The sequence below is a fragment of the Puma concolor genome, chromosome C1, assembly GCF_028749965.1.
Source record: "Puma concolor isolate L17-30 chromosome C1, mPumCon1.1.hap2, whole genome shotgun sequence".
Lineage (NCBI taxonomy): Eukaryota > Metazoa > Chordata > Mammalia > Carnivora > Felidae > Puma > Puma concolor.
Genome location: NC_141674.1, coordinates 200,178,670 through 200,192,355, shown reverse-complemented (window position 1 = coordinate 200,192,355; position 13,686 = coordinate 200,178,670). Strand labels below are relative to the sequence as shown.

The window sequence follows — 13,686 nt, the reverse complement described above, 5'->3', positions numbered from 1 at the left end:
ATTCTGGTTTTTGGTTTGTTTAAACAGACATTTTTAATCTATTCTTTTTAAACCTCTTCTGTATCTCCTTCTGTATCTACTCTCCCTGGAGTAAGCCATATAGTTTCTCTGATTCTCTGCCTGGTCAATTTTTCTGTTTTTCTATTCTTTTTCCCCTTTCCTGTCATTTCTCTCTTGGTATGGGATAAGGCTTCTCCCACCACCCCCCCCTTTTTAACATTTTTTCCAAGGTTACTTCAACAAACAAATCAAAGCACACCTGGTGAAAGGTCCATACCACCACTCTGAGAAGGGAGATAAAGCAACCAAATCACAACAACAGAGAGCATACAACACACTCCAAAAACACCTCCCGAATGGCCAGTCCCTGGATAGCGTAAGACCCTTCTTTAATATAGTAGTGCTCACGGGTTCAGGACACATAACAAGCTATTCAAACACATGAGGGACAGAAAACGAGCCAAAATGATGAAATGGAAGAATACTCCTCAAAAGAAATACCAGGAAGAAATGACAGCTAGAGAATTACTCAAAACAGATATAAGCAATATGTCTGATCAAGAATTTTGAAAAATAGTCATGAGATTAATAGCTCAGCTTGATAAAAGCAAAAAAGACATGGGGCGCCTGGGTGGCGCAGTCGGTTGGGCGTCCAACTTCAGCCAGGTCACGATCTCGCGGTCCGTGAGTTCGAGCCCCGCGTCGGGCTCTGGGCTGATGGCTCAGAGCCCGGAGCCTGTTTCCGATTCTGTGTCTCCCTCTCTCTCTGCCCCTCCCCCGTTCATGCTCTGTCTCTCTCTGTCCCAAAAATAAATAAACGTTGAAAAAAAAAATTTAAAAAAAAAAAAAGACAGCAGAGAATCTATTGCTGCAGAGATCAAGGAACTAAGAAAGTCACGACAAATTAAGAAATGTAAATTGGGTGCAAAATAAACTAAATGCAGTGACAGCAAGGATGGGGAAAGCAGAGGGAAGAATAAGTGAAAGAGAAGATAAAATTATGGAAAATAAAGCTGAGAAAAAGAGAGAAAAGAAAATACTAGACAATGAGGGGAGAATTAGAGAACTAAATGATTCAATGAAACATAATAATATCCATACCATAGGAGTTCTAGAAGAAGAAAAAAGAGAGAAAGGGGCAGAAGGTTTACTTGAACACATTATAGCTGAGAATTTCCCTAATCTAGGGAAGAAAACAGGCATCCAAATCCAGGAGACACAGAGGACTCCCTTCAGATTTAGCAAGAATATGTCTTCTCCACGGCATGTCATAGTGAAACTGACAAAATACAAAGATAAAGAGAGAATTCTGAAGGCAGCTAGGGACAAATGGCCCTTAAACTATAAGGGTAGACACAGAAGGGTAGTAGCAGAAGTGTGCCCTGAAACCTGGCAGGCCAGAAGGGAGTGGCAGGAACTATTCAATGTGATGAATAGGAAAAATATGAAGCCAAGAATCCTTTATCCAGCAAAGCTGTCATTCAGAATAGAAGGAGAAATAAAGGCTTTCCCAGACACACAAAAACTGAAGAAGGTCAAGACCACTAAACTAGCCCTGTAAGAGATCCTAAGGAAGACTCTGTGAGTATCATGCTGCAAAAACTACAAAGGACCAGAGACATCACTACAAGCATGAAACCTACAGATAACACAATGACACTAAATCCATATCTTTCAATAACTCTGAATGTAAATGAACTAAATGAGCCAATCAAAAGACATAGGGTATCAGAATGGATAAACAACAAGATCCATCTATATGCTGTCTACAAAAGACTTATTTTAGAACTGAGGACACCTTCAGATTGAATGTGAGGGAACAGATAACCATCATGCTACTGGAAGTCAAAAGAAAGCTGGAGTAACCATACTTACATCAGACAAACTAAAGTTTAAACTAAATGTCGTAACAAGAGATAAATAAAGGCATTATATCATAATTACAGGGTCTGTCCATCACAAAGAGCTAATAATTGTAAATGTTTATGCTTCAAACTTCAGAGTACCCAAATATATAAATCAATTAATCATAAACATAAGCAATCTTACTGATAAGAATACAGTAACTGCAGGGGACTTTAATACTCCACTTATAACAATGGACAGATCATATAGGCCAAAAATCAATAAAGAAGCAATGGCTTTGAATGATACACTGGACCATATGGACTTGACAGATATATTCAGAACTTTTCATCCAAAAGCAGAATACACATTCTTCTTGAGTGCACTTGAAACATTCTCCAAGATACACCATGTACTGGGTCACAAAACAGCCCTCAATAAATATAAAAGAACTGAGATCATACCATGCATATTTTCAGATGACAATGATATGAAACTTGAAATCAACCACAAGAAAAATTTGGAAAGCCTCCAAATGCATGGAGGTTAAAGAACATCCCATTAAAGAATGAATGGGTTAACCAGGCAATTAAAGAAGAAATTAAAAAATATATGGAAACAAATGAAAGTGAAAATGCAACAGTTCAAACCCTTTGGGATGGAGCAAAGGCAGTCCTAAGAGGAAAATACATTGCAATCCGGGCCTATCTCAAGAAATAAGGAAAAACAAAAACAAAAACAAATACAAACCTAACCACACTGAAAGGAACCCGAAGCAGAACAGCAAAGAAACCCCAAAGCCAGCAGAAGAAGATAAATAATAAAGATTAGAGCAGAAATAAACAATATAGAATCAAAGAAATAAAAACAAATAAACACAGAATAGAACAATGAATCTAAGAAGTGTTTTTTTTTTTTTTACATTTATTTATTTTTGAGAGACACAGCACAAGGGGGGAGGGGCAGAGAGAGAAGGAGACACAGAATCTGAAGCAGGATATAGGCTCCAAGCAAGCATTCAGCACAGAGCCTGATGCAGGGCTTGAACCTATGAACCATGAGATCATGACCTGAGCCAGTCAGTCACTTAACTGACTGAGCCACCAAGGTACTACTAAGAGGTGGTTTTTTGAAAAGATAAACAAAATTGATAAATCCCTACCCAAAAAAGAGAGAGAACCCAAATAGATAAAATCACAAATTAAAAATGAGAGATCACAATGAACACCACAGAAATACAAATAATTATTAGAGAATACTATGAAACATTATATGTCAATAAACTGGACAACCTGGGAGAAATAGACAACTTCCTAGAAACCCACACACTACCAAAACTTAAGTGGGAAGAAATAGAAAATTTGAACCCATAACCAGTGAAGAAATTGAATCAGTTATCAAAAATCTGGGCCAGATGGCTTCCCAGGGGAATTCTACCAGACATTTAAAACAGAGTTATACCTATTCTTCTCAAAATGTTTCAAAAAACAGAAACAGAAGGAAAGCTTCCAGACTCATTCTATGAACCCTGCACTACCTTGATTCTCAAACCAGACAGAGACCCCACCAGAGAGAAGAATTACAGGCCAATATTCCTGATGAATATGGATGTAAAAATTTTTGACAAGATACTAGCAAATCTAATTCAACAATACATTAAAAGAAGTATTCACCATGATCAAGTGGGATTCATTCCTCAGCTGCAGGAATGGCCCAATATTTGCAAATCAATCAACATGATACATCACATTAATAGAAGGAAAGATAAGAACCATATGATCTTATCAATAGTGCAGAAAAATAGTGCATTTGACAAAATATAGCAGACTTTCTTAATAAAAACCCTCAAGAAAGTCCGAATAGAAGGAACATACCCTACCATCATAAAAGCCATATATAAAGGGCCCACAGCCAATATCATCCCCAATGGCAAAAAACTGAGAGCTTTCCCCCTAAGACCAAGAACACGACAGGGATGTCTACTATCACCACTGTTGTTTTATTTTTTTATTTTTTTTTTACATTGATTCATTTTTGAGAGACAGAGAGAGACAGAACACAAGTGGGGGAGGGGCAGAAAGAGAGGGAGACACTGAATCCGAAGCAGGCTCCAGGCTCTGAGCTGTCAGCACAGAGCCTGACATGGGGCTCAAATTCACAAACTGCGAGATCATGACCTGAGCTGAAGTTGGACTCTTAACCAACTGAACCACCCAGGCGTCCCCTCACCACTGTTTTATAACATGGTGTGGAACTCCTAGCCTCAGCAATCAGACAACAAAATGAAATAAAGGCATCCAAATTGGCAAAGAAGAAGTCAGTTTCACTTTTTGCAGATGACATAATACTCTACATAGAAAACCCAAAAGACTCCACCAAAAAGCTGCTAGAACTGATACATGAATTCAGCAAAGTCACAGGATACAAAATCAATGTACATAAATTGGTTTCATTTCTATACACCAATAATGAAGTAACAAGAAGAGAAATGAAGAAATCGATCCCATTTACAATTGTACCAAGAACCATAAAATACCTAGGAATAAACCTAATGAAAGATGTAGAAGATCTATACACCAAAAACTATGGAAAACTTATGAAAGAAATTGAAGAAGACTCAAAGAAGTGGAAAAGTATTCTATGCTCATGGATTGGAAGAACAAATATTGTTACAATGTCAATACTACCCAAAGCAATCTACACATTCAATGCAATCCCGATCAAAATTGCACTGGCATTCTTCTCAGAGCTAGAACAAACAAACATAAAATTTATATGGAACCACAAAAGTCCTCGAATAGCCAAAGAAATGTTGAAAAAGAAAACCAACATGGGAGGCAACACAATCCCGGACTTTAACATCTACTACAAAGCTGTAATCATGAAGACAGTATGGTATTGGCACAAAAATAGACACATAGACCAATGGAATAGATTAGAGAACCCAATATTGGACCCACAAGTGTATGGCCAACTAATGTTTGACAAGTCCGGAAAGAGTATCCAATGGGAAAAAGACATTCTCTCTAACAAATGGTGCTGGAAAAACTGGACAGAAACATGCTGAAGAATGAAACTGGACCACTTTTTTACTCCATACATAAAAATAACCTCAAAATTGATGAAATACCTAAATATGAGACAGGAAACCATCAAAACCCTAGAGGAGAAAACAGGCAACAACCTCTTTGACCTCAGCCACAGTACCTTCTTACTCAACACATCTCTGAAGGCCAGGGAAATAAAAGCAAAATAAACTTTTGGGACCTCATCAAGATAAAAAGCTACTGTAGTGCAAAGGAAACAATCAACAGAACTAAAAGGGAACTGACAGAATAGAAGAATATATTGGCAAATGACATATCAGATAAAGGGTTAGTATCCAAATCTGTAAAAAACTTACCAAACTCGACACCTGGAAAACAACCCAGTGAGAAATGGGATGGGCAGAAGACATGAATAGACACCTTTCCAAAGAAGACATCCAGATGGCCAACAAATACATGAAAAAATGCTCAACATCACTCACCATCAGGGAAATACAAATCAAAACCACACTGAGAAACCATCTCACACCAGTCAGAGTGGCTAAAATTAACAACTCAGGAAACAACAGATGTTGGTGAGGATGTAGAGAAACGGGAATCTTCTTGCACTGTTGGTGGGAATGCAGACTGGTGCAGCCATTCTGGAAAACAGTGTGGAGATTCCTCAAAAAATTAAAAATAGAACTACCCTATGACCCAGCAATAGTACTACTATAAATTTATCCAAAGTATACATAGGAGTGCTGACTCATAGTTGCACATGTACCCCAAATGTTTATAGCACCACTTTCAACAATAGCCAAATTATGGAAGGAACCCAAATGTCCATCAACTGATGAATGGATACAGAAGTTGTGGTTTATATATACAAGGGAATATGACTTGGCAATGAGAAAGAATGAAATCCTGCTATTTGCAACAACATGGATGGAACTCGAGGGTATTATGCTAAGTGAAATAAGTCAGAATCATATGTTTTCACTCATATGTGGAACTTGAGAAACTTAACAAAAGACCATGGGGAAAGGGAAGGGGAAAAATAGTTTCAAACAGAGAGGCAGGCAAACCATTGGGGGGGCTGCTGGGGAGAGGTGAAATTGGGTGATGGGCATTGAGAAGGGCACTTGCTGGGATGAACACTGGGTGTGGTATGTAAATGGTGAATCATGGGAATCTACCCCTGAAGCCAAGAACACACTATATACACTGTATGTTAGCTAACTTGACAATAAATTATATTAAAAATATATATATTTGTTAGGTTCCTACTTGGAGTTAAGTGCACATCTGTAAGGATACAAATGTGAACACACACAGACATGGTTCCTGCATTGTGGAGCTTACAGTGTTGTGAAGAATTCACAGTTCTATGAGTGAAACAGTGAAATTTTACTTAGTCAAGCTTCCCTGAGGAGGTGACTTTAATGCTGAGAATTAAAGGATTGGTAGGTGTTAACTAGGCAAAGAAACGTAGGAGGTCCATTCTAAGTAGAGAGAACAAGACATGCAGAAGCCCAGTAGAAGATAAACATGATGAGAATGGGGACTATGGGAAAACCAGCTGGATGGGGCCACACAGATAAAGAAAGAGATGTGGTTGGAGACGCAAGCAAAGGCCGGTGATTTGAGGTCTTACAGATCATATTAAGACGTTTTAAATTTTCGAAGAGCAAAGTGAAGCAATTTATAGTTCTTAAACTGGAGTAGATGGAATTGGATACAAAATCAGAATGCACTTTGGAAAATCGCTAGGGCTACAATATGAGAAAAGATGGGTATCAGGCACACCATATATGACTAGATCAATTAAGACATTATTGCAGCAATAACTGAGGAGGTAGCCTTATTCTGAAACTGAGGAGGAAACCACCCGGACTTCAGGGTCATTCTTCCCTTTTCCTGGAGGATCACATGTAGGTTCACAGCTATGGTCCTGACCCATAAAATCCCAGAAGTTCAATGGCCTTTCTTCATTTTGTTCCATCTCTGTCCTCTTTAGTCTAAGCTGGAAGTGTCTCTGCAGTTGTAATCCTATCTCTATCCTTGGCTTCTACTGAGGGCTGATTAGATCCATGAGTCACACCCACTATCTCTTTATGGAATTACTATCCAGACCATCATTGGAATTACTAACCAGCCAATCATTCTCATTTTTTTTTAATTTACATCCAAATTAGTTAGCATATAGTACAACAATGATTTCAGGAGTAGATTCCTTAATGCTCTTTACCAATTTAGCCCACCCCCCCACAACCCCTCCAATAACCCTCTGTTTGTTCTCCATATTTAAGAGTCTCTTACGTTTTGTCCCCTCCCTATTTTTATATTATTTTTGTCTCCCTTCCCTTGTATTCATCTGTTCTGTGTCTTAAAGTCCTCATATGAGTGAAGTCATATGATTTTTGTCTTTCTCTAACTGACTAATTTTACTTAGCATAATACCCTCTAGTTTCATCCATGTAGTTGTAAATGACAACATTTCATTCTTTTTGATTGCTGAGCAATACTCCATTGTATATATACACCACATCTTCTTTAGCCATTCATCCATCGATGGATATTTGGGCTCTTTCCATACTTTGGCTATTGTTGATAGTGCTGCTACAAACATTGGGGTGCATGTGCTCCTTCGAAACAGCATACCTGTATCCCTGGATAAATGCCTAGTAGTGTAATTGCTGGGTCGTAGGGTAGTTCTATTTTTAGTTTTTTGAAGAACCTCCATACTGTTTTCCAGTATGGAAACTGCTGCAGCAGTTTGCATTCCCACCAGCAGTGCAAAAGAGATCCTCTTTCTCCACATCCTCGCCAATATTTGTTCTTGCCTGAGTTGTTAATATTAACCATTCTGACAGGTGTGAGGTGGTATCTCCTTGTGGTTTTGATTTGTATTTCCTTGATGATGAGTGATGTTGAGCATTTTTTCATGTGTCAGTTGGCATCTGGATGTCTTCTTTGGAGAAGTGTCTATTCATGTCTTTTGCCCATTTCTTCACTGGATCATTTATTTTTTGGGTGTTGAATTTGATAAGTTCTTTATAGATTTTGGATACTAACCCTTTATCTGATATGTCATTTGCAAATATCTTTTCCCATTCTGTTGGTTGCCTTTTAGTTTTGCTGATTGTTTCCTTTGTTTGCAGAAGCTTTTTATTTTTATGAAATATATTCATTTTTTGAAATATGGATAGACTGAGAATCTTCCAGATCTTCAAGTTCTTGTTACTTTTGGCTTAACAATCTCTTCTTCATTTAATCTCTCTCTTCTCACATTGTACTATAAACAGCAAGGAGAAACCAGGCCACGTCCCCAACACTTTGCTAAGAAATCTTCACAGCTAAATATCCAACTTTGTCAGTTACTGCTTTTCACAAAACATTAGGACACAGTTCAGTCAAGTTTTGTGCTGCTTTATCACAAGGACTGTGTTTCCTTCAGTTTCCAAATACGTGTTCCTCATTTTCATCTGAGACCTCCTCAGAAGGACCTTTAGTATCCATATTCCTACCAAAAGTCTCCCCAGGGAAATCGAGGCTCTTTTGGCATGCACCTCAGTGCTCTTCCAGTCTCTACCCACCATGCAGTTCCAAAGCCACTTCTACATTTTAGGTATTTATTATAGCAGCACTCCCTTCTTGGTACCAAAATTTGAATTAGTTTGCTAGGGCTGCCAAAACAAATTGGGTAGCTTACATAATGGAAATTTATTTTCTCACAGTTCAGGAGCCTGGAAGTTCGAGATAAGGGTATTGTAGAATTGGTTTCTTCTGAAAACTCTCTCCTTGCTTTGCAGATGGTTACCTTCCCATTATGTTTCCCATGGTCTTTCTTCTGTGGGTGTGCATCCCTGGTGTCTCTGTCCAGATTTCCAATTCTTATAAAGACACCAGTTATATTGGGTTAGGGCCTACCCATAAGACCTCATTTAACCTCAGTTACCTTATTGAAGGCCCTGTCTCTGAACCCAGTCAAATTCTGAGTTATTGGGGGTTAGGGCTTCAACATGTGAATTTGGAAGTGTTAGTTCAGCTAATAGTCCTCTTCCCATGCTCCTGCTTAACTCCTCAGTTCCTTACTAGGATACTCACCTGTTAGGCTGGTGTTCTCATCATCGCTTTTATCTCATAGACGATCTCTACTTCTGATGCTCTTGTATCAATTGCTGTCAGATTTTATATTCATATATTCAATACACAGATCAGGAATTCTGATATATTGTAATGAGAATGAAGTAAACTATGTATATGTGTGTATATACATAAAATATTTTTACATATATACATATATAGATTACATATACTGTTTGGGGACTTAATAAGAGTCCTTAGCTGTTTCTCTAATTTCATGGGTAATATCAATTACTTAAACAATATCAATTATATCAAGTGCTGGATAAGAATATGGTAACTTGAAGCTTCACCTCTGTGTTTTACCCAAGTTCCTCAAATCAGATCATTTAGACAAAGTGTGAGGACAGTGTTTCTTAAAGTGTGTTTAGAAAATCACTTTATGATCAAGAAGAATGAAGTCTTGCCATTTACAACAACATGGATGGAACTAGAGTGTATGATACTAAGTGAAATAAGTCAGAGAAAGACAAATAATTAATGATTTTTCAAGAAATACAACAGCTGAGCATAGAGGCAGGGAAGGAAAAATAAGATAAAAACAGAGAGAGAGGCAAACCCTAAAAGACTTTTAAATACAGAGAACAAACTGAGGGTTGTTGGAGGGGAGATGGGGGAGTGGGCTAAATGGATGATGGGCATTAAGGAGGGCATTTGTTGGGATAAGCACGGGACGTTCTATATAAGTGATGAATCACTGGGTTCTACTCCTGAAACCAATACTACACTATATGTTAACTAAGTTGAATTTAAGTAAATAAATTAAAAAGAAAAAAGAAAATCGCCTTAATCAGAACTACTGGGGATACTTGTTAAAATACACATTCCTAGGATCTTCAACATAAACTTAATTAGAATTTCTTGATATGGGGTCCAGGAGTCTGCATACAAACCCAACATCATCAGATGATTCTTAAATACATGGAGCTAAAGAAAATTTGACTAGAATTTCCTTCACCCCTCTTCTTGGTGATAGAGACAATCATGTTGTTTCTAAGGAAGACAGCCCTTTCTCTCTTACTAAAACGAACAAAATGTTGTAATGCAATTGGTACAAGTTTTGATAATATGGAACATAGAAAAGCATGAAGTAGGGTCATTTTACTGATGCCTTTCAAGAATAAAAAAATCTCGGGGTGCCTGGGTGGCTCAGTCGGTTGAGTGTCCGACTTTGGCTCAGGTCATGATCTCACAGTTCATGAGTTTGAGCCCTGCATTGGGCTCTATGCTCACAGCTCAGAGCCTGGAGCCTGCTTCAGATTCTGTGTCTCCCTCTCTCTCTGCTCCTCTCCTGCTCACACACACTCTCTCTCTCTCAAAAATAAATAAAGATTAAAAAAAAATTTAAAAAAAAAGAATAAAAAAATCTATCTGCAATGTATATAAATAAAGTCTAACAATTATACATTCTTTATTCTCATCAACTCTATTCTTTGATATTGATATAAAACATATCTTAAAGCTATTTTATATATTTTTCAAATGATATTTCCATGAAATGTATGTTACCAAAGTATAATTTTTTTTTAATTTTTTTTTCTTTTTCCTTATAATTTGAGGTATGTTATATAACTTCTCTTTAAAAATTAACTCTATGTCAGACAAGTCTTACCCTCATGGGATTCTGGCCCTCAGGACTCCCCACGGCTGTCCCAGCTTTCTTGCAGTAAACTTAAAATGGCTCTGGGGCAGTCTGCTAGTCCCCAACTACCTAGCATGGAGGCCATAGAATGTACAATGGCAAAATCTGATTTTGAGACATATCACAAAAATGATTCTATGTGAATAAAAAATATTTCTAATCATGTATCTTAAATATCATAATTTAAATTGGTATAAACATAACTAAGAATAGGAATATATCTATAATGATATATATCTATAATAAGATATAGATATTTATAACCATAATAATTAATTTATATATATTATTTTCTCTAAAAAAGCACTGTAGTTTCTGAAACAAAACTAGAGAGACTATTACAAATCAGAGAGCATAAGAGAGGTTAAAAAAATGAAAAGCAGCTTTAATTAAAAAAAAATGTGGGTAAGGAGATGAGGCTATCATTCATATAATCCAGATCAAAAATGCCAAATGTTGAAGGAAAAGGAGAGATGTTTCTGCTCAAATGATCAAAATTAAGACTACCTTTAATACAACCAATCTTAATTTAACTTCTTAACTGTTCCTTTCTAGTCACCAAAGCAAGCTTTTTCAAATTTCTGTTAAATATTTTTACTTTAGAAAATGTCTAAACTACTAAATTCTCCTTAGATATTACCAATGGGGGATAATGGATAATAGTGGTTTGTTCCTTTCTTAAAAGCCATCTACCAGCCCTGAGCAGCCCCTAGCAGTAACCAGCCTAGTTACCATCACACCCCTGGAAGAGCCTCAGCTGCCCCAGCTGGCCCCAGTGAGGCGGAGACCCAGCTACCACCTGCTCTCAGGGCTGCCCACACAAAGCCCAGAACCATGTACAGTGTAGCCGAGGCCAGAGCAGCCTCACATCTGCTGTGCCTGCTATAGGGGACAAGATGGTCATCACAATAAAGGTTTGGGGAACAGTAAAATGGTTCAATGTAAGAAACAGCTATCAATAGAAATGACGAGAAGGAAGAAGTATTTGTGCATCAGACTGCCATAAAGAAGAATGACACCAGGAAGTGTGTTCTCAGTGTAGGAGATGGAGAGACTATGGAGTTTGACATTGTTCAAGGTGAAAAGGATGTGGAAGCAGCAAATGTGACAGGCTCTGGTGGAGCTCCAGTGCAAGGCAGTAAGTATGCAGCAGACAATAACCATTACAAAGGCTCTCCACATGACAGAGGTCCTCCACATAATTCCCAACAGAATTACCAGAATAATGAGAGTGGGGAAAGGAGTGGGATTGGAAGCTCCTGAAGGCCAGGTTCAACAGCGCTGGCCCTACTGCAGATGTTTTCCACCTTGCTTCAGGCAGAGACCTCATGGGCTTGGACCACAATCTTCCAACACTTCTGTTCAGGGAGAAATGATGGAGGGTTCTAACAACCAGGGTGCAAGAGAACAAGATACGCCAGTGAGATAGAATATGCTCAGGATTATAGACTGTGATTCCCAAAGGGTTCTCCTTGGATGCCTGGGTGACTCAGTCAGTTAAACCAAAGGGTCCTCCTTGCCAAAGACAACCTAGGCAGGACAGCAATGAAGAAAATAAAGAAAATCAAGGAGATGAGATCCAAGGTCAGCAGCCACCTCAACGCTGGTACCACTGCAACTTCAATTACCTACAAAGATGCTCAGAAAACCCTAAACCACAGGATAGCAAAGAGACAACATAGCCAATCCATCAGCTAAGAATTCGTCTGCCCCTGAGGATTATCATCTATACTATCATCAGGTTTAGTCATCTAACAGGAAGAAATGAAATTTTAGCAATAAGAAATGAACACAAGATTTGAGTTGAAGACCTCAAGTGCTTGCTTTTTGCCCATTGAGCAGATAAATAGAACTATCTGCATTATCTATGCATTTTATTATTTTTACCTAAAGATGTCTTCTTTAAACCTGTTTTTTCTCAACACACCTTTAACAGTTTTTAAATTGTTTCAAATATGCTCAAGTTTAGATTTTTAAGAACCTCATTTTTAATTTGTAATCAAAGTTTACAATTTGAGTTTTTCAAAAAAGTCAACAAACAGCAAACACCTGTGAATAAAAGTCTGAAAAAAGGCCATCTATCAAGTTGTCCAGGGCTGGTAGTGACTTCAGAGAATCTCAGTAAGCAACTAGAATTGATTGGGAAAAACTATAGCTTGGTATCAGAAAGTAAAAGTAAATGGTGTTGTGTGAAATGAAATGACTAAGGTGATATTTATAGAATTTCTCAAATTTATTTATTACTTAGAGAATTACAGAGTATTGTTTCTAGAATTTTCTAGTGATTAATAAATTAAAAATTATACAAATGTAAGGATTGTTATTATTTACTTGATAGTAAATTATTTTAAAGAAATTAGAAAACATCAAGAAAATGTTGACATGAGATGGAAGCCACAGAGAAGACAAGACTCTGAGGTAGTGATTCAAAAAATACATCTGGTCAGAAAATAGGGCAATAATATGTCATAATTCTTACTCTACACTGAATTAGGGAGTAACAGAGAAGTATAATAGTTGTTTATGTTCAGATAAGCAGGATATATATCCATAACTTTGATTAATTTATTTTTTTTTATAAATTTTTTTTAACGTTTATTTATTTTTGAGACGGAGAGAGACAGAGCATGAACGGGGGAGGGGCAGAGAGAGAGCGAGACACAGAATCGGAAGCAGGCTCCAGGCTCTGAGCCATCAGCCCAGAGCCCGACGCGGGGCTCGAACTCATGGACCGCGAGATCGTGACCCGAGCGGAAGTCGGACGCTCAACCGACTGAGCCACCCAGGCGCCCCAACTTTGATTTATTGTAAATAAAATAAGGTAACCTATATGGACATATGTATATGTGTATCACATGGAGAAACCTCTATCTCTATCTACATAGTATCTCAGCATCATACATATATAAAATATCTCCATTGTCCTCTAATTTTCAAATGGCCTGAATAAAAATCTCAGTTCTGCCTCTAATACCATGGATAACATCAATTACCTAAGCTGCTAGGCCATTGAATTATTTCTTC

General features: G+C 37.7%; 1 protein-coding gene and 1 pseudogene across 2 annotated transcripts in view; one reads left to right on the top strand and one right to left on the bottom strand.

The window, feature by feature from the left end:
* Positions 1-13,686, bottom strand: part of SPAG16 (sperm associated antigen 16) — a 1,014,588-nt gene that overhangs the window by 358,335 nt on the left and 642,567 nt on the right. The window lies entirely within an intron of this gene.
* LOC112848378 (Y-box-binding protein 1-like) lies at positions 11,482-12,409 on the top strand (annotated as a pseudogene).